Source organism: Rhipicephalus microplus, unplaced genomic scaffold (assembly GCF_043290135.1).
Source record: "Rhipicephalus microplus isolate Deutch F79 unplaced genomic scaffold, USDA_Rmic scaffold_12, whole genome shotgun sequence".
Taxonomy (NCBI): domain Eukaryota; kingdom Metazoa; phylum Arthropoda; class Arachnida; order Ixodida; family Ixodidae; genus Rhipicephalus; species Rhipicephalus microplus.
Genome location: NW_027464585.1, coordinates 24,738,097 through 24,760,902, shown reverse-complemented (window position 1 = coordinate 24,760,902; position 22,806 = coordinate 24,738,097).

Genomic DNA, 22,806 nt, shown 5'->3' with positions numbered 1-22,806 from the left:
TTCTTGCAGACGTATGTGGCCGAAAATTTGTATTAATGTTGCCGAGTTTCAAACACCTTACATAAGCCCCGTTACTTAACATGTACCAACATTGGTATAAAAAAAAGGAGGCGTACTTGTAAAATAAGTTTTTTTTTCACAAACACTCAAACAACATTCTGGAAAGTGTAGTGGCAACCACGTGGCCAAAAACTTTTTTCTCCGAAATATTCAAGCAGTTCACTGTTTTCAGTGCATTAAATCAGCACATTTTTTTTTAAACACATTTGCCATAGCCGCAAAATTGGCTGGGAAATTTCGAATAAAGTGACCTTGTTACCTTCACTCAATGGCAATTGCATACTGCTAAATTAGCGCCATTTGTTTCAATCATGCTGGCAGGCTGAGAAAGCATAACTCCTTCCCGATGCAGCGTAGGCTGTTCAGTGTCTGTGCGTGTTGTGCTTCCAGATAAATATGCAGCCCAGTCTTACATTTTGGCTGTAACACATGCTTAGATATCGTGCAGTATATATACCATAAAAGTGTTTTTGTGCAACAAAAAAACTAATATTACGCTTCACATAGCGAAAATACCTTTAACATCTGAAGTACTTAGCGAAGTCAAACGCCAAAGCGAACCTACGGCAATAAAACTCTGGATAACAAGAATATTTTGAAAGTTACACATGATGAAAACAATCTGCATAAAATGTGCTCGAACGTTAGCAGTTATGTTCAAACAAGCGTTTGCGCTGTTCAAATAGGCAATTCGACCACATGCACAGACGAAAGGTCTGTTCAAACAAAAGTCCAGCTGCAGTGCTCGATCCGCTACACAGGCACGGCTGTCGGCAGTGTCACGCTACGTTGCGGGTGAACGAAAGTAGCGATGAAGACAAATTTAACAAAATTGAATGTATTAGCAAGTAGGCAAACTTCGCGAGGCGCACCTAACGCGAAGCAATATGCTGTGTTGTCACCCCATGCATAAATCCGAGTTATCACGGAAGTGTTACCGCACAAAACGAAAAAGAACCGTAAAGAACGACATGGACACCACGCCCTTGTTTTCCGTTCTCGGTCTTTTTGTGCAATAAGAAAAAAAAGAAAGTAAATGAAGTGCCGACATGCCCAAGCATATGCGTCTTACATACGGTTGATGCTTAGAGCTAACAGGCGCCGTCCCCACACGTGTATCAATTAGTAAACTAAAATTGATGAGCAGCACGAACGGACCCCGTTAAAAACGGCTGCCAACAAAGGCCACCGCAAAAATCTGTTCAATTTCTATGCACGCTCACTCTGCTTTGTACTCCAAACAATCTAACAAAAAAAAACTTGCTCACAATCACACTTCGCCATCATCCCCGTGAAACAGTTCGGACAAATATTCTCGCTAAGTAAAGAAATGCTGATTTGTCATCAGCTAGTTGAAAACAAAATTGTTTGAAGGCGTTATTCTCGTGCTCACGCAGTTAACAGAGCGCTGAACGGAACAACGTGAGAGCGGTACTACTATTTCATTTCGAGTGCTCCACAATACGAATCCGCAGGTCCAGTCTTCAGGATGGTGCACCTTCGCAATAATCAGCACTGACAGAACACACAGGTCGAGCACAGAGCGCAGGCACATTTCAAACTAAACACCGACTAATAAACTCTACCGATCGAGAAGCCACGCGCACCACACGCACACACACGGGAGGGTTTTTTGCCAGCGCACGCAGTGACATGTAAGATGATGTCGACCCCTTTCCCGCGCTGTGCGCCCTGCGCGCAGCAATACCGGGTGCGAGTTTACAAAGGCGAGCGGATAGAGCCACCCACAATGCACCGCGGTTCAGCGCTCTTGGAGGCTATGCATTTCCGCCGGCCTAACTGTGTCATCGCGCTGTCACTCCCCGCACTTTCGTATAGTGTTGCCGGAGGCTGCTGCTGCAGCTAGCGGGGGCCGCCTTGCCCGCAAAGGAAACCCGAGTTGAGTTGTATACTCGCGAAGAAATTGTGTGCGCCCACCTGTCGCCTCTCGCAACCGAAAGCCGACTCGTTCATGACGCAAGTGGGCACTGGAACGATGTGATCAAGAAAAGGAAAACCCTCTACGACTGACATCTCGCAATCGTTCATGTTTCAAGCAATGCGCGCGCCTTGTATCGCCGCTGCGCTGCGCTCCTCACTCTGCCCAAAGTTTTGCCGGCCTGTTATCAACGATGCAAGTTTGGATGTTTACTAAGTCGTATGCAATCAACACAAAACGACGTGATGACATACTTGTTGCAAGCCTTGCCTCGTCGCTGGTCAGAAAGGGGGTTTCAGAAAAATTACACTTCGGTACGTCTCGGTCATCACTTCAGCGTTAATTAGCTTTAGCTGATGCTCAGTACTGACTTCTATGCTACGCATTATGAATAGGGAACATGCCATGCAACACGAAGACCTTCCAAACGCCATTGTGTGGCTTAGAACAAGTAAAGCTTTTGGCCTCGCCCCGTTCGTATATTCAACGCCTTCTTAGTATATTACACGGACAAGATAATACGCCATCATTAAGGCAAAAGAACGCCGCTGCTTAAATATTGCCTATCAGGGCAAGTAAGGTTCGAACAAAAACAAAATTTTTTTCTGGTGCGTCCCGCAGAAAAAAGCGCCCGTGTTTTCTTCTTTTTTGGCGCTTCAGTGCAGCATGCATGTGTGATGCGGTGAAGCTGTGAGGGCACGCGCAACGTTATAATATGCGACCGAGCACCTCGACATGATGTTTTTCTCTTTTTTTCTACAACGCGCCCTTGTCCAACAAGTAGTCATGCAAACTTGATGGCAAGTAAAAAAAAACATATCTGGGCACAAGTGCCACATAGCCGTCACATGAAATTGAAATAAAAGCAGGAGTGCAGACCATGCATAGAGATACACTGGAGGATGTTCTAAAGCACAGACCATGCTCTGAATGAAACATAGGGAACTTTGATGCTAGTGTCTGTGGCAGCTGCAACGCACAGCGCTTCAGCTAGCATGGCAGGTATGGGTAGTACACGAATGTGTCTAATGTTCGTTCTTTTAGCTCTGTGTGGCATGATTCAACTTTGCCACAAGACAAAGTTTAGCAAAGGTTTAAAATCAATGCATAGCTATAAACACAGCCACAAGTGCATGGGAAGCTTGCAAACACGAAAACTAGGCAAATCTGCGAAGTACCCATCATTCCCATGGCAACTGAACGACTGCAGTGCCAGAGTTACTTTTAGGAAACTATGAGACCATAAAAGTCAACCAGGATCTTGCAATTACACCTGGTTTTAGTTTTGCATCATTTAAAAACAATGCTTTGCTGGGGTGAAAGGCCATTCGAAGTATCACAGGATCATTGCTTGCTTAGACCCCTCATCATCCAACCTTGTATAGGTGAGAGCCAGTCCTTACGCATGTACCTGTTCAAATAAACATCCGTGCATATGACTGCCTGATTTCTGCAAGGATTATAAGATGCAATAAGATTTCACAATTCAATAGTATACACTTTAGAAACAGATATTAAATTCAATGCAGCAAATAGTTCAACTGCCTCTTGCAACACAGCATATGCCAGGTAGAAAATGCTGCAAAGGCAAGTATATTCTGGAAATTGTTTTGCAAAGCCTTCACAGGCATGGTGGCAAATATATCGGTTAATGCCAGCAATGTCTACTTTCTGCGAAGCTCTGAAACTCTTGCAGGAGTTGTCTAAAATTCCTATACACCTCTTCGGCCTATGAACTTGACGTTTCACTGCAATATAATGTTAAAATCAGAGAAAATAGTAAACCGGCTTAAAGAATTATAAGCTGTTGTAAAAAAAGCAATATATTTCTCAATTTTGAAGAAGAATTCTGAACATAAGTAGACCAACTGAGGTTGCCACAAGTGGCCTTGAAAATGTAAAAATACTTACCAACGAAAGCTTCTGGCCAAATGTGGAGGCCACGCATTTCAGTCAGCTGTACACATCGATGCTAAGTCTTCGTAATGCTATGAAAATATTCATAATAGCACCTATAGACACAACATAATACACCCAGTTTATTATATCTTTTGGCATTGAGGATAAAAGATAGCTTATTCCTTTGCATACATTTCTATTATTTTTGCAGTTATGAAGATTAGAAGCTTGGCGGCTGCTGGCATACTAGTTTATGTTTCTCAAAGAGATGTGGACATCTATAAATGCAGAAGCCCCAAAATATAAATTTTGACAAGTGCGATGATATCCAAATGCAGAGCTGTGAAATGTTATGCTCACTCCTCTTATTTAATCTCTATACGAAGTTTAGGTTCAGCAAGGCATTATACAAGTATCGATGTTCTTATGCCTCATGACTGGCATGTGTCTTTGCACAAGTTTTTCACTGCCATTCAGGGTTGTTGCAAGTATTCTACTTAGCATGTGTTCCTCTCTCACCCTAAAATATCCCTGGTGACATCACTGTTGCCAGCACCATAAATAAAGCAATTCAGGCAGTGACTACAGTGCCAAATGTATGAAACACCTCGACATTGAGGTCTCGTCATACAAACTAGCTAATCTCAAACTTTGCGAATGATTGGGCTACGGCCGACGGGGTGCAAGGGTTTCTTGATAGAGAAAAAAAAGTAATAAAAGTGAACTGCTCTTTTAGCCCTTTAAGATACTACCTATGAAGAACTGTATGTACTTGTGTGAAACTGACATTTCAAGGCACTCGATATTCTATTGCAACAAAAATAGCAGCATAACACGAGGTGCATTCAAAAAGAAACCGAACTTGTGCTTTGCTGTAGTCTTTGACTTTGTTTCTCGGCCACAAGTATAGCCAAACAAAAAAATTTTATCTTGGAAATGCCGCCTGCTGCCTTAGTTTATTTCAGAACTATGCGACATCTGGTGGAGGTGGTTTCTTTCATGTTCTGGGCGCCCCCATCAAGCCATGATCCCAGCTCCAGTGCCAAAAAAAGATACCCGTCGCCAATTTCGAGTCTGACATCATCAACTTCTTCAAACATTAATCTTTTTTAGATTACTGCGTAATTTTCAAGAGAGAGAGAGAGAGAAAATTTAATGCGGAAAGGCAGGGAGGTTAACCAGAAAATATATCCGGTTTGCTACCCTGCACTGGGGAAAGGGTAAGGGGAAAGGGAGGAAGAGAAGCACAAACACACATACACACACTCGCACACAGTAGTGTCACAATCGTTCAACGAGGCGGGTCGCTCGCAGAAACTTCATCAGCGCCTTCGTTGCTTTCTGGCGTGAAGCTCGATCTTTCCGACATTCCAAGATTGACTGCTCAGAAAATGGCTGGTCGTCGAGGCGAGCAAACACTGCTGAGAGGGACTGTCGCTGAGAGCTGTACTGTGGGCACTGACATAAAATATGTTCAATTGTTTCGTCATTGTCGCAATGGTCGCATGTAGCGCTGTCTCTCATTCCGATGCGGCAGGCAAAAGCGTTCGTGAAAGACACCCCAAGCCACATACGGCAGAGAAGGGTCGTCTCGGATCGGGGTAGGCCAGATGGAATAGTAAGTCGTAGGCATGGGTCCAGGCGGTGAAGACGGGTGTGGAGAAAACCGGGCGTATTCCGCATAGACCTTACGACATCCTGCGCAAGCGTATTAATCTTTGCTGCTGCGTCGCTTCTTGATAGTGGAATAGGTTCCATCACTCCATTTTCGTGAGCATTCTTAGCTGCATTGTCGGCATGCTCGTTACCGATGATGCCGCAATGGCCTGGTAACCACTGAAAAGATATGTCATGTCCTTCGTCTATTAGGTGATGGTACAGTTGTCGTATTTCGAGCGCCAATTGATCTTGAGGTCCACGACGTAGAGCATTGTGTAGACATTGGAGAGCTGGTTTCGAATCAGTAAAAATGCTCCATTTTTGTGGTGTCTCTTGGTCAATCCTGCGGAGTGCGCTGCGGAGTGCCGCGAGCTCCACGGCTGTCGATGTCGTCTTGTGTGACGTTCTGAACTGGATGGTTTCGGCTCTTGCTGGGAAGATCACAGCTCCTGCAGATCCTCCAACAGTTGTCGAGCCATCCGTGTAAAGTTTGACATGATCTTTGTATTCTTCGTGTAGCATGAGTAGAATCATCTGCTTTAAAGCTGGCGCCGAGAGCTCCGCCTTCTTGCGAATCCCCGGCACTGTCAAGCGCAGTTTTGGTCGGTCCAAGCACCAAGGAGGTGTTAGTATCCGTTCCGGAGGTGTGTAGACTGTTGGAAGGCACTCACGGAAAGTCAATACTCTCTTACAGAAGGAGGCACTCGGTCGATCTTCTGGAAGCGAAGCTAGGTGGTGGGCAGGGGCGCGAGCAAGGTGTCTAATATGAGCTCTAAGCACCTCCAAAGTAATGTGCACTGTGGCCGGATGATCTTTGGCGATTGCGATGGTTTCCGCTGTTGATGTACAGCGTGGTAATCCAAGACAAACTCTGAGTGCCTGGCCCTGGGCGTTTTCTATTGTGCGTATACTGCTTTTGCAAGCGTTCGTCAGAACCGGCAAGCTATACCGTAGGTACCCCAGAAACAGCGTTTTGTACAAATGCAACATCGCGTGCACTGATGTGCCCCACGTTTTGCCTCCGAGGAACTTGAAAAGTTGTGCGATGGCCGTTAGGCGCTTCTTTAGAGTGGCCACATGGGGACTCCAGCAGAGATTTTGATCGATCGTGACCCCCAAAAACCTGTGGGTCCTGGCGTAGCAGACACTGTGTCCATCGATGGCGATGGGATATGACGTCATTGCCTTCCGCGTGAACGCGACCAGCGCCGATTTCTCAGGAGAGATCTCGAGGCCTTGTTCTCTAAGGTACGCCGATATTGAATTCGCTGCTTTCTGGAGTCTCGCACGTACCTGAGGACGTGTTACACCTGATGTCCAGGCACAAATATCATCTGCATAGAGAGATATCTGCACGGAATCTGGTATGCGTTCAACGAGACCGATCAGAACCAGATTGAACAGTGTGGGGCTCAATACACCACCTTGAGGAACACCACGGTGTGTATAATGTTCAGAAGTCGGCCCATCATCAGTTTGCATAAACAATGATCTCATATGTAGGTAGCATTGGATCCAGCGGTACACTCGCCCACCCAAACCAACTGACTCGAGGGCGTCAAGTATGGCTTCGTGAGAAACATTGTCATATGCTCCTTTGACATCTAAAAATAGTGCGACAGATAACCGTCTGCTCATTTTCTGGTGTTGTACGTAGGTCACCAGGTCAATGACATTGTCAATGGAGCTCCGAAGACGACGAAAACCGGCCATGGCGTCTGGATATATTCTATGGCGTTCTAGGAACCACTCGAGTCTGGCAAGGATCATTCGCTCCATCAGCTTCCCTACGCAACTAGCCAGCGCTATTAGGCGGTATGATGTCAGCTCTAGAGGCGATTTTCCAGGTTTGAGAAGCGCAACCAACCGGCTTGTTTTCCACTCTCTGGGGACCGTTCCATCTCTCCAAGACTCATTGAATACTTCCAGCAAAGCACTTCGTGCTCGATCACCGAGATTGCATAATAGGCGGTATGATATGCCATCCGGCCCAGGCGATGACGATCGATTGCATGAAGCAAGAGCCACATTCAGTTCTTCCATTGAAAAAGGCAGGTCCAGGTGCGGGTCAAGTGAATGTGGCGTGTAATCAGCAGTAAGGGCTTCTGTGTAATTTGGCGGGCCCGCAATCTTCCTACAAAAATCTTCCGCTACCTCGATATCCCTTCTATTTTGGAAAAGGGCCAAGGCTTTAAACGGAAAACGTTGTTGGGGAAATGTGCGTAGGCCTCGCACGGTTCGCCATATTTGAGAAAGCGGTTTGCGAGGGTCTAGACTCGCGCAAAATTTCGCCCACCGTTGAAACTCTAGTTTGTCTATACGACGCTGGATCTTCTTTTGCATGCGCCTGGCCATCCGTAGATCTTGAATGGATTTTGTGCGTCGATATCTACGCTCCGCACGCCGACGAGTCGCACGGAGTCGCTCTAACTCCATGTCCGTTTCTGAGGGCCTTGAAGAATATGCCAGCGTGCGCATCGCACTCTGCGCTGCTTGTTTGATCGCTTGCTCAATGCCAGAGGTTAAGCCTTTTTCACAAGCGTGTTCAATGTTGGTTGTGAATGCTGAAAGATCGATCCTCCGTACGGTTTTCGGCGGGTGGTCGCTAGCAAAGCCTTCGATGGTGAGATAACTGGGGATGTGATCGCTACCATGTGTCTCGATGTCTAAAAACCACTTAACGCTTGTGGCGAAGCGACGTGACACGAACGTCAAGTCCAAACAGCTGCTGTACGTTGATCCTCTCAGAAATGTAGGGCTCCCATCATTAAGTAGAGACAGTTCATGAGTCGATACAAATGAAGCCAGCCTCCGGCCCGTGGTATTGACTTTTGAACTTCCCCAGATTGGGTGGTGGGCGTTGAAGTCCCCTATAATTATCCACGGTTCCGGGACGCTCGAAAGAATGTCATCCAGTCTTTGGCAATCAAAACGGGCTGAGGGAGATAAGTAGACACCTATTAATGTGAAGGTGAGGGTTTTCTGTTTCACAGTCAGGCAAACATATTGGTTCTCATCATGAGGCGACACAGGTTGAGTGATGTAGGTAAGCTCCCGACGAATATACACGATGACCTTGCTGCTTTCGTTTCGGGTTTTGGACGTGATTGATTCGTAGCCAGATAGCCTGATCGGGTTTGATAATTTCGGTTCACATAATACGATGATTGGGAAACGGTTAGAAAACACGTACTGACGAAAATCGGAAATCCGTGATGTAAGTCCTCTTGCGTTCCACTGGATGACTGATGCTTCTCTGACGTCTTTGCGGAACGATTGTTGGTCTCCTGCCATGACTCTACGCGAGGGAGGCGAGGACTGGGCTCAGCGCGTCCAACACCTGTAACCCGCTTCGAGCGGTTGGAGTTCCCAGGCTTCTTAGTATGTCTGCCATGACAGCGACGAGGGATCGTAACATCGGGATGATCTGTCGATCGACCCTTGACACATCCTCAACGGAAGTAGACTCGGTGGAAGGTGTAGGGCGGCGAGGCCTCGCAGGAGGCTCCTTTGCAGGCTGTGTACGCGGAAGCGTAGGCCACTCATCCGCAGCTGTGAGCTTCTCCACTTCATTTCGCTTCGTGCTTACTACTTCACTCGTGCTCGGAGGAAATGGGTTATGCGCAACACTCTGTCCTACACGCCTCCGTCGGCGACTACGTCGCCGCCGTACCCTTTCAGCAGCCTCTCTGTGGGTTGAATTGTCCCTAACCATTTGTTTGATAATGGCGATTTCCTTCTTAATCCGAGGGCATTCCTTGGATGCAGCATCATGCGGACCATCACAGTTTCTGCACTTCAGACTTGTTGCCCGACATGCGTCTGCTGTGTGCGGCTCAGCGCATCGGGGGCATACTGTGGTGTTTGTACATACACTCTTGATGTGACCAATTTTCATGCAGTTATGGCACTGGAGTGGTTTAGGGACAAATGGTCGAACAGGATGTCGGAAGTGTCCCACTTTGACATGCGACGGAATGGAATCTCCTTTGAACATTATCTTTACACATCGGGTGTTTCCGAGGCGAAGTACATTCGCGATGAGAACTCCTTCGTTCGCTGGTTTTATGAGAGTTGGGAGATCCGAGTTTGCTATGGCCAAATCAATGTCGTAGATTACTCCCGCCGTGTAGGCACCGTCCATTGGAATAACCGGTCGTACTTTGATGCCTCCCAAATCTGATACTCTGCGAAGCTTGTCTATGGCACTGGCAGTCATTGTGTCCACAGCTAGAATATTCTTCCGCGTGTTCACCCGGATATCCTTAATGTCGTTTGGTGCTACCCCCTCAAAGTACATAGAGAGAGCTTGCCTGTTTACTGCTCGAAGGCTGATGGTGGAGTCCTCGGGCATGAAGAGGATGGTGTGCGGCCAGCATTCTCCTTTTGACTGAGACGTTAATGTCCCTGCTGGTGAAGACGACTTGATACTTCTTCTTTTGGCCTTCCTGCTTCTCACGGTCTCGAAGTCGTCATCCGACGAGTCGTCGCCAGTGGCCGAGTACAGTTCCGTGTCCTCGCTGGTGCTCGAACAGGTGCTTCGTTTCCGTGACGAGCTTGCCAAAGGTGGTCTATGGTCGGACATACCCGCAGAAGGCTCCACGTCCACAGCCATGATGCAGTGACTATCACCGTTGGCCTCACTGGTTCTGGGCCAGGCGCGCTGATTTACCGAGGAGCTCGCCATAGCAGACCTCTGGCTGGGCGGACCAGTGGATGACTCCGCGTCCGTCGCCTTGGGGCAGGGAGCAGCGTCTCCCGTAGAAAGCGAAAAACTTGATAACAATGTTCGGAGCCGAAAGCAGAAGCGTTCTATGAAGAGACACTTCGTCGTCGTCTTCGTAATTTTTCAATAAAATAACTAGTGCTAATGGCAGTTCATTCCTCCACTTTTACCTAGTCTTTTTTAGATTACTGCGTAATTTTCAATAAAGTAAGTAGTGGCAATGGCAGTTCATTTCTCCAATCTTGCCTCAACACTTTAGCAGCTAGGTGCAGCACGTAGAAAATAGATTTAAATGCGTAAATGTAAGCAAATGTGCGTAAGAAGATATGCAGACATCTTGCTAACATACTAGGTAAATGTCCTACACAATCGGCTCAGCTCATATAAATAATTAGGTGTTCTTATCACATTGAACTTACCTCAGACACTTCACACTGAATATGTTACTAATAATGCCGATTACAAGTTAGGCTACATACATTGCAACTTCTCAAAACCACGATATACACTAAAACTACTCCTATATAAAACATTATTACGTCCCAAACTTGAATATGCCTCTTTTGTGCGAGACCCTTTCCACGACAACTGGATTCACTTGTTTTTACAGAATAACTCCATCCGCTTGATACCTTCGCACTGTAATTTCATTGCTGGTATAACTTCCAGCCGAAGGCTTGCTTCTTTTGCACCCCCTTGGAAAATATCCTATTTGGCTTCATTTCGCGAATTATTCTGTCATACCACCCTGCATGATTAACTAATCCTGAATCCTCAGTGCATATCCCATTGCAGTGACCTCGTCATAACGTTGGCATCGGAATATGCAACTCTTAGTGTGTTTATCTTTTACATTGGTAAATTGAAACCAACTACCTGAAGACATGTCACTATTAGTAATTGTTTTCCAGTAAACTTTACTCAGTATTCTGTAATTATCCAAAAGAGACTAACTAATATTCTGTATTTACAGGCTGGATTATGTATTGTGTTTGTCCTTACTCAGCTAACATTGTATAGTGATGAGTTTATTCTTTGTTTAATAACTTTTCATGCTGCATTTGCCTTTTCTACTTCGTAACCAGTCCCCTCTATTAATGCCGTAAGAATTTTGAGAGTAAATAAAATAAAAATAAATATGCAACTGTATGCTGCAAAACGAAGGTAAATGAAGAGATTAGCAAGTCAATATATTTTGATGTTTCTTAGCCCCTACAAATACAAATAGAAAAATCAAGTGTTGTACACAATTGTGTACATAACGTGTCAAACGGTTGACATTCACGCAGCATTCCTTGCAAGCACTGAAAGCCGACGCTTTAGTCCTTTTTATGCCAACTTAGTCTGATTTCAGGGGTTGGCACTCCTTCAAGAAGTGGAGTTCGCTTGTTTGGGATTAAACAAAACCAACTTCATTCTTCAAAAACTAACAATTTTCAGGCAAAGTAACATGAAGTATTAACATTTTCAGGCTTGCTCTTGTAATTGTTACAGGTAATTTATAATTTTAGTGAGGTAAAAGGTTAAATTATGTGACAGCTTTGTGTTAGTAACAACAACAAAGCATTGAGAAATACTACACAAAGGCTGCTGCTGTCCCTATCACAGTACATGTCCACAATGAGGAGAACGTTAGTATACCTTGTGTAGCACATGTGAGAAAAAGAGTCGACAGGTTTTCACACAACCAATGTTTTCTTTATTTTCTGCCCCCTCGCGCCATTATTGCTGCTGCATCGCACGTGATCACGCGCATCCTCTTCTTCCATCACGACGCAATCCCCTCGCTGTTGGTGGCACTACAACTCAGTGGCATTCAAGCCCTTAGCACTGAGGTTCACACTGTTTTTGGTGGCCAGCCTGCAAGTAGAGAAGATACCAGTCTTTTTAAGTACCGAGTTCTGCGACCTGTTTTCAAGTCAATTTTTATTCTAGTTTCTGAGAACTTTGCAAGGAAATATAAGGAAATGGAAACAGTCGGCAATCCTAGATGTATCAGAACTATAGTACAAGTCAAAAAGAGGGCAGAAAATTGAACACACAGAGAAGCACACAAGCAGCACAATAAAGAGGACCCCAAGACATAATGCATACAACACTATGAGAAGTGCATTGTCGATGACAGATTTTGATCACTAAGCTTACCAGATATATGTTGGGCAAGCAGCACACCTATAGGGTACTGCACATGGAGATGCATGTCAACTGTGGGTACACAGTATTGAGTTAATATGGCTCACATTTTTCTATGCTTCATGGGCATGTAGGACTGCCTTGTGGTGGTTCGTGGCAATGAATGCCGGAGCTTGTGCGCTGAGAAGCAGCAAAGGTGGCTTAATAAGGAATGAAAACACCATTTGCAAGAAAAAATGAGAGAGTTCAATTATTTTGTATTAACAGTGTGTTACTATTATGTTCTTATTGTACCAAACTCATTAAAATGAACATTGTTGATTTTATTATTTACAAGTAAGCAAATAAATACACAAGTGAAATAAAAACTCTGTTTGCATCATTTTTCACACACCCCATGGGCATCTGGGGGCTAGACGAGACCATCTGAAGCTTCTGGTGGGTAGGGTACAATGACAATAAATCTATTCTAGCTTTATTTAGTGCTGATAAGTATGTAGGATGACTGCCAGTTGGGCGTGTTGGTAAAGGTTCATGATGAAACAAGCGCAAACAAGTGCAGTGTCCTCTCCAAGTCTGGGCTCATAAGTAATTCAGTCATTCAAATGCAAGCTCTGAAGGCCAGAATGCAAGGCAGCACCCCCAAGTAAGTCTTTTACTTTCAAGTGACTATGATAGTCCTCCACTGCTTTGCTGTTTTGTATCGCAATAAAAAGCATACGTCTGAAGTGTCCAACATTCCAACTGCTTTTCTGGCAAGTGTGTAGAAATCCTGAAAATTTTTTTTATTCTGCGTTCAGTATTCTTCCATTGGAGTGATGAACGCCCAGAACGATGGCTGGTGGACGTGATCACAAAGGTGTGAAAGTCTAAAACTGAAACTGTGTGCAGTTTTTGCAAGGCCTTCACCAATAATACTACATACACCGTACTGGTCGTATAAAGCATGGAAATTGTCAGATAATGTATTACCGAAGTTTTCTCAGCTTTGCTTAGTTAGCCTCAAAAACCACAAGAGTTGAGGGGAAGAGTTTGTTCCAGCAACACTGGTACGCCAGCACTGTGAAACGAACTGTAGTGGTTTTACTCCTGCCAAGTGCGTATGCAACTAAAACAAACATGAAATGTCCTTCACAAAACAGTAGAAGGTCCCCGCTGTCACAAAACAGCAGAAGGTCCCCGCTGTCTTGCAGTTGTGTTTAGGTGTTCTGCGTTGCATATGGGAGGAGAGCCAGCATGGGCAACTTGATTAAGCAAAACGTGATGGCAAAATGTTCTCCAATGCAGAACTTTGGTAAGTACTGTTGTGCACTTGAAGCACAAAGGCTCGCGCAACATTACTAGATGACATTGGACCAATGGGCAAGGTTTGAAAATTTACTGAAGTCAGTTGTGCTAATACATGCCGACGACATTTTTTTTTTGTTGTTGAGAGCGGCGCCAGACGCAGCACTCGCGTTTCTCCGCCGTAGGCAAGCACGTGGCCGTTTCGCCGGCAGTGCCACGGTGCCTCTTTGAAGGCGTGATAAAACAAGCAAAAATACTCTCTTGTGCAGTATAAAGTTGCCTCAAGTAAATGAAATGCAATTTCAAGTTAAACATGATTGTTTTTAAGCGAAATCAGCCTACTTGCAAGCATTTCTGTGTGAATAAATAGAACCACATCGCTGCTGCGGTGTCAGCAGTTGCTTTGTAGATTTTCAACATCAAAATTACTCCTTTTATATGGTACAAAAACATGCCCATTGGTGCTGATGAGATTAAAAATCTTCTCATTTTCACCACAATGAGCAAAATGTTCTGTGCAGTAGACAGTCCCTATAAAAAAATTGTACCAGAACATTACAGCTTCAGTGCACTAGAAATGCTGGAAATTGATTACAAATGTCGAACCCTCCTCACAGCGAATTCTGAATATGCATGAAATCTGACAAGACAGCTTGTATATGCTTAGTAATCTTCAGTTCTACCATTCAAAATTTGATTGAAAAATATTGGCCTCCAACAGTGCGCCCTGTCAGAAAACATGCATGTGATTTTCGGCCACAACTTCTTCCACGCACCTGTCCAAAACAGCCAGAAGAAGCAAGAACTGCAAGGTTTAGTGATGGGCAAATAGTTGTGTGACGTTGAAAAAGTAGTAATTTGGTTGAATCATTTAAAATCAAGCATATTTATTATGATCCAACAACCTTAAGAATTTTGCGATTAAGAACTAGGCTTGTATGAATATCACATGCGCTTGTGTAATTTCCTCGCCTCTTAACAGTGTCCTTTTCTGCTCTTATACCAGGAATGTCTCTTTCTTGTAGCTATCAGCGAAGTCACTTCAGAGTCTACTCACTCTAACTCGGATAGAGGCGCTAATCTTAGAATGAGAGAGTCCAGTTTAACATTTCTGTGAGTGTGCGTCCAAATTAGTCCATCTCTGGAAAATTTTGGCGATTCTGAGTCCGAGCGAGTCCAAAGTGCAAGATACATTTCCTTTCCTGAGGGAATCAGAGTTCGATTTTTGTTTGCCATGCTATGGTCATATCTACTCGTCTTCAGCATTACTATATGCTTTACCTATATCAGCGCTCATACTCGCATCAATGCTCACATATTTCAAAGCCGTGTATTTTATAACCATTTGAATATTTATTGATCAGTGGCATGAATTACAAGAAGGAAGGCCTTGACCTTTCCCTTACCATTGACAACTAAAGGAAGTTGGTGACGAATATATATTGCGCTGTCATCTCTATCAAGAAAAATGACCTTACTGGTTTACGAGCACTCGTAACTCGTATTAGAAGGCACCATATGAAAAGGTGCCAAGAATAGCATCCATTACGTGAAATTTCGGTGTTAAAAAGCACTGGCATTGAGGTCGAAAAAAACAGTGAGTCTGAGCGAGTCCGGTTGAACAAATTTTCGTGATAGTGAGTACGGCTCCCAAAAAAGTTTATTGAGTCCAAGTCTGAGCAAGCTCCACAGGTTTTTCTGACTTACGCTTTCTTGGGTTGAAGCAAAGTAGAAGCAAGTTTCTATTAAATGTATTATTTAAATATGACTACATTGCAAGTTATACACAGTAAAATATTTGTGTTTAAAGGTTTCCTACTTGGCCCATATAACAAGCTTTTAAACTTAATAGGGCCCTCCAACACTTCGAAAAGTGCACTGTTGTAGCCAAACACCGTCAGCAGCTAACACGACAGATTATGAAGGCCAATGAAATGCAAACGCTGGGTGATCAATGTATCAGCCTGCCTTCGCTTGCTCTGACTAAAAAAGAAAGCGAGTTTCTGGCTTTGACACAATTGATAGTGAAATTGTGCTAAGCTGTGTCATTGTAACCATATAATGAGATGATGATTGTCTTGCTGTGATGCAATACATTGCGCGGTGGTGTTTCGTCATGAGTATATATTTTCAGCATTTTCGTTAATAAAATTTCAGTTAAAATCAGCACTCGTTCTGTCCTTGTCTCTTCTTCTGTAGTTACGTCGTAACTACTCGTAGTCTTGCGCTGTACAAATATGTTGATTTCCTATCACCAACTAGCCCAAGCATCTGTCTTATCAAGTTACAAAATAAAAACACTGTATACCCAAAATTTCCAAAACAAAGAAAATTCACTGTATACATTTTGAGAATAGAGATGACTTAAGAACAGTACAAAAAAATTATAAATGATGCATATGATGGTTCTATTCAAATGGACAAAGAAAATTAGAAGCGAGGTGCAACCTCATTGCTCGTGCCGTGCGATATAAAGCATTGCTTGATTTTTTTTTTTTTGTAGCACACACGAACTCAGTTTTCTCAATAAATTTTTGTTCTTATTGCGATAAGAGCCCACAAGTGTTTTCATATAGATGGATGATATGATATGATCACACTGTAAATACAAATGTCCCATGAACTTCGCTGTTTAAAATTAACAGGGTTGCAGGCACTATAACCTAACTCAGTCTTCAAAGGTCGCTTCACGGCATTGCGAATATTCCCAAAGTGGTTGGTTTCACCGCACAAAGCGCCTATTCGGCAGTGAAACAACCTTTCAAAGCGCTTACACACGGTGAATTATGCCTCACAGGCGCAGCCACTCAGTGATGTTCCGTGCAGAAAATTTTTGCTTTATCGGGGAATTTTCGCCTGTCAATTTGAGCCAAATGGAATCTTCGCGATATTGCAAGGTATTTCAGGAGTGGTTAATTTCTCATATGTCGACCGATAATTAGCGGTCACTGTGCGCCTTTATCTGCTGTAATCGGTTCTGGTGCATGCACCATGCTAGCAGAACCCTTGAGATTTGATATACGTGGAGCGATTTCTAGTTCATTATTGGTGTTAGACTTGAAGCCCGCAATGTGCAGTGTACTATCACTATATGAATGAATATGCCATGGCTTTGTTGTGCTGCAGCGGATGGGCTAGTCATGATTTCAAAAGTAGCCAGTACGTCATACACGTGTAATCATAGTGTTTGCGTAGATGAGGGCGGAAATTAGTACTGTTATGCAGGGAAATATGCTGGAACTTTCGTCAACGTTAATAGGGAAAAATTCCCGAAATAGGGAATTTTCGTGTCTATGAATGGGAATTCTTCGGCGTAGAACGAAACATCACTGGCCACAGTGTACACGCTGGATCGGCGGTGACGTCAGACCACTGACCCAGTCCACGAAGGCGATCGCTCCACGAAGTTCATCCTACCACTGTGGTTGTGACCGTCAAGTTTCTACGAGTGCTGATCGCGTTGTTGCACAATATCGAGGCACAAGGGAGGAGATGCGTCAGCCACTTGAAGTCGTAAGAGATGACCAGCAGTCTACTGAACACGAGTCCGTGTTCCGAGCGAACTTGGCTGACGAAGGCGCCGTCAATGAATGGATGGAAGCGTACAGCGTACGGACCAACACTTCTTCGATTGTCTGGCGCGTCCAGAGTGTTGGGCAAAGGTGGGTTGTCTTGTCGATGCCATTTACTGCACTACAGCCGTTTGAGCGATTATTTACACAGGGCTTACAGCTGAAATCATAGTTTCGAAATTCCGCGCCGCGATACAAGGCGATATTATTGATGTCATGGCGGCAGCTCCGTTTGCGGTGATGAGGTTGCTCCGGCAATGGCGCCGAGATGTGAAAACTGCCACATACTGAAACATTTCGACAGAAGAGGCACAATTAACGCTGAGCGTGCGTCAAGACGCCGTTTTTGCGGTCTTCCGACGAAAAAAAAAAAGTGGTAGGTGATCGGAACACAACGAGTGCTCGACCATTTTTCACCAAGGCGAAAAAACGCGCTCTGTCCCGTGTCCTCTACGCGCCTAATCATATTCGATTGCGCTGCCAATCGGTAGTCTAGGCTCCTCAGGGCATGTGAGCCAAACATAGCGCAGCACGTGAAACAGAATTTACAATTCCTAAACACCTTTAAATCGTTCGCTCTTCTCTCCCCCCAATGATGCCATCAACCTAACCGTGCCATAAACTCAAAGTGGACGGGCACTGGCTGATTTGACACCCCGTGATGGGCAATGTTACCGTGGCTGTCACTATATGCGGCGATGTTCGCTCGCTCGCGCTGCAAGTAGCCTAACATTCCCAGAAAAAAAAAAGCGACGCGCGCTGGCGAACAAGTGTGCCTGATCTTGCCTTTTTTTATAGATGGTTGTGTAGCTTTCAGCCCGCTCGCTAGTACAGAAAGCACTTAAAAACGTGACCAACCCCATTAACTCTGGCCATGCTTGACACTAAAAATTGTTGCGACAGTCGATTCGTCTGACAATGGACTCCTTTAAATAGCCTTTAGATGACTACTTGAAAAATGTAGGAGGGTCTCTTAGTTGCTGCTGTAAATTTTAGTGCTTATTGAACAACACAGGTAAGAGCTGCATAGTCCTAAAATCTCTCCAGGCCAATAACATCTAGGTTGGAATACCAACAGTGTATTAGACACGTCACTTGGCAGCCTAGCATCCTTCCTGTCCCTGTTTTTTTTTTTTTTTTTGTCTTGGTTGCTTCTGCTTTCTGTTGATGCTGCTGGGGTTACCACCAAGACTATATACCAACTTGCCCAACAAGCCATCTGAACTCAATAACTGAATACTCAACAGAGATTATTTGCTCGAGCTAATGGTAATGAAGAGGCAATTGACAAAAGCCACCTAGCTCTTGGTTGAGCTCACAATATTCATGTATAACCACCACCTGTTCTGAAACTTTGCCTGCTGCAACAGGTCTTGCACTACTGCCATGACATGCACACACTGCAGTATCTTGTAAATGGCAACTTCAGCACCGAAGCATGTGCCCTACCATAAAACTTTGCTTGGTGAATATAGATTGCAACATGATGTGTCATTTCACCTAGCAGGCTCTGCAAAAGCTACAAGCATTGGCCTAACCAGCGATGCTGAAAAAGGAAGTAGCTGAATTTGCCATGTGTTTAGCAGACTCTTGGTATAAATACCCTACTTGATGTTAACGTCACGTTCATATACTGCCCGTCTCTATGCAAATCTGCCACAAATTCTAGATGCCTCTTTTTTTTCTGGCTCGGGAGGGAAAGAGGGGACCGTCGCAAACAATACCAACTACAACTTATTCAACACATTGTCAAGTCGGGCAAAAAAAAAAATATTCACTAAGTTGTGGAGTCCAAAATATGTCATAATTGGTGAAGTTATAGGTTATTGTGAGTATTGAATAATTTTTTGTAGCTTTCAGTCAACAGTCTGTACAGACAGTCAGTCTGTCTGTACGTCCCTGCCTGCGTCCATCTAGTGAACACTCCAAGTACCATCATCTCCCATCCCCTGTGGCACATACCCACTCCGCGCGTCCATACGTCTGCTAGTCTGTCTGTCCGTCTGTGCGTCCATCTAGTGAACACTCCAAGTACCGCCACCCCCCACTTCGCATCCCGGTGGCTACGTAAGACAGCGATGGAGGATGAAGAGACCCACGCTTTAAAGAGCTTCGCCTCTAACATCAAAAGGTTTTTATGTTGCTCCAAAGTGAGATTTTAGCTGCTCCAAAAGCTACACTGAAACTGCTTTGTTGATAACATCACTGAAAGTGACCATAACATACTGTACTGAGCTGATCATAGAAGCCGTCGCATCATGTTTGGGCAGTAATATGGAAGCCACCTTGTTTGTTGGGAGATTCATAAATAGGCACAGAGAATGCAACAAAATAAAAATGGGGGGTTTTAACAGCTCAGCTACTTAAACATCAACTCCGGTAATTTTTTGACATCAATGAATCTCAATAGAATTCGGTGGGTACGTTTCTTCGCAGATTTTTGTCATTTATGCCAAATGATAGGATTGAGAGATGCACTGATTGTTTGCAAATAAATTTTTAGTCTTGCCTCGAAATTATCAACTGACTTGCCATAATTATTGGCAACACTGTCCGTGTAACATCACGTTTGGCATGTCAATTGAAGCCAGAGTTTCCTAAAATGAACTAGAGGAGACTCTAGCAGTACGATCGTTCGGCGATCATGAAAAACATGAGTAGAACACGTATTTCCCTACTCCTCCTGCTTGCAGAACACCTATTTGCTTGCAGGTGGCGGACAAACTTGTGTCTTCGTTTATTCCTGTGTTATAGTATTGTTTGGAAGAAAAGAACAAACAGTTTTTCATTTCGTAACCCGGTGTGAAATGGTAAGCCTAAAAGATTAAGGTGGTGAAGCGTAACTGCCAAACATTTGCCGATTCTTGTTTCATGACAAAGAAGCTTCAAGCCACCCGAAGTCAGAACGAACGTGAAGTACGACGGCTGGGCAAATCCAGCGGCAGTGTTTGGTACGAAAAAGCTTCCTTCCTTTCTCTGTGGTGTTTGGCCGGCATTTCGCTGGCCTGGCTTTCACAGTTTTCAGACTCTGCGCCAGCGGGATCAATATGCGACTTCCGGTTCCTCCCAAATAGTGTGTCATGCGTAGACAGTGCCCTTGGTTGGGTTTCAGTATTACGCCTTTTTGCTTATTAACAGCTTTTTCCAAATTTCTGAGAATTTCAGCTATTGTCTAAGAAACGTACAAACACCATTACCTTGATATGGTTGAAGAATCTCCAGAGTTGGCTTTTAAGCCAGCTGTAAATCTTTGTGTTTGCAGAACACCGCAGGTGGGTATGTGCTACAGGATTCGGGCAAGCCCCACTACCAAATACAGCAGGTGGGAGCATTAAAATGAAAACTCTGCTTGGTGAACTGGAGCTTGTGAAACACGAGACAGGGGAAGAGAAAGGCAGCCAGCCATGAAATGAAACAGGAAAACAGAAAGAATGAAAGGAAATAAAGACGTAAAAAGATAGAAAGAGAGCAACAGACCAAAAGAGACAGGAAGAACTGACAGCAAGACAGGAGAAAGAGAGAAATAAAAAGAGACAAAGAGAAAGAAGCACAGAGAAAGGAAAACAAACTAATAGAAAGAAAAATAAGGTAGAAAGAAATAATGAAAAACAAAAAAGACCACTCAGTTCTGCTCCTCATTCAGACTACGCAACGCTACTGTAAAGCCACTATGAATATTTATTTTTTTCATGTGCAGCAAGGTCTTCTTATTGAAAGTGTTCCAGTTAACCACTGGACGGCTGAAGAATGCTAGACATTTGCCCCCAAAATTTTTTCTAAGACATAAGCAATTACAGAGGTACTCGTAAATATACACCACATATACTCATGCATAATTAAAGGAAAAAATGTTCTGTGCCCCTGTCAAGATACCGGTAACCTCTTGCCAGACTAGACCCGTATTCACAAACCTCTCGTAACACTAGAAGGCTCTCTTTGATTAGGAAAAAAAAGTTTCAGTATGAGAAAAGGCAAGGGTATGTTTCATAAACTCGTCTCATTAGTTTTAAAGGCATCCTTGCATAAGTTCACCTCATCATAATAAAGAATGAGCTAAAGACCAAGGCTATGAACTTTTCCTAGCTCATTGCTGGTTTATTAACAAGAAAATATAGCTGCGTGCTCCTTAAACCAATAAAATAAATGCCCGAACGCATGCCAATGCAAGTTGTGGACAGAATGCCTCGTGTAACCACACAGTATGCTTCTTTTTGTTTATGAATGCCTCACCCTCATAGCACCGGCCACTTGCAGGAGCGCGCTGCCAAGGCGGTGCACGGAGGCAAGCGAGGCGGTCTATGAGAGACTTGAACAGCTGTGATGCTGCAATCGGGTTTTTTCTCCGGCTGTCTATGGTGTTTGCACGAGAAAGCGTAAAATGACCATTTTTGCCAAGCCCGACCGCCACTGCAGATCAAATCAAAAAAGTCGCTGCGACGGAAAGTTCAACAAAAGAAAAAAATGCTCATGCCGGTGACCTGATGCCCGAACAGTATATGCCACTTAAACTGCCACAAAGTAACTAATGCGACTTTCCACGGAGTTCTGCAAAACAAACCTTATACTTGAAGTGGCTGAGTGGCATGCATCTGCACCAGTGTCGCAAGACAATGTCTCATTGCAAGGTTCACAAACAACACTTATCGCGATAAGCTTCAATGGCCATTGCTGCTTCTGTGGCTCCAGCTACTCTTGCTTTGCCGGTACTAGCATCGGTGGCCGTGCAGTAAAGTCAGGCAATGTTGGGCAAGGCGACTATGTCAGGAGCCCCATTTTTTCAGGAGGGCAATTTGAAGCGCAATAACAACGTGCGGATCACTCAAACATGGTCTTATTTCAAAGTCAGTATTTCCTTGGCACTGAAGTAGCACTACGGCATTTGTGGACCACTACTTCAGCAATCTACGCCAACTAAATATTTACCCTTAACGTCTCTCTAATGTATGGCGAGACCACTCTCTAGTGTCAGCAGAGCACCGATGGCTACCTGGCTGCTTTCAAGCTCCTCAAAGAAGCCCATCCTCTCTGCTTTGGAGGCCAACCAGTAAGGAAGGAAGTAGGCACAAAATTGTAAATTTTGTGCACAGTGAATTGCTATGTATTAATGCCATCCCAATGCTCTACAATAGCGTTGTTAACACAAACTTACAAGAGCAACTAGTGAAGAAAATGTAGAGGCCAGTGTTAAAGCGTGGCTTGAATATAATTCAGTATCCGAACTACAGGTTTTCCCGCCCACTTTAATCCAAGTGCCAGCTTAAATAATCTGCACGCCATTGAAATAATCTGAGCGCCGAGCTATTTATGTGCCAAACATTTAATCCAAGCGCCAACTCAATGAGGCCGCATGCCAGTGGCTTTAATCCAATTGCCAATGACTAATTAATGTGCCAGTCATTTTAATCCATGCACTAGAAACACAAGTTTGCCGCTTTATGCAGTATAAATGTGAGTAACGTAAACATGAAGTCACAGGAAGAACTTTTCCTTCGCCTATACATGCTTGCGCTTAAGAAATGAAGTGCGCATTG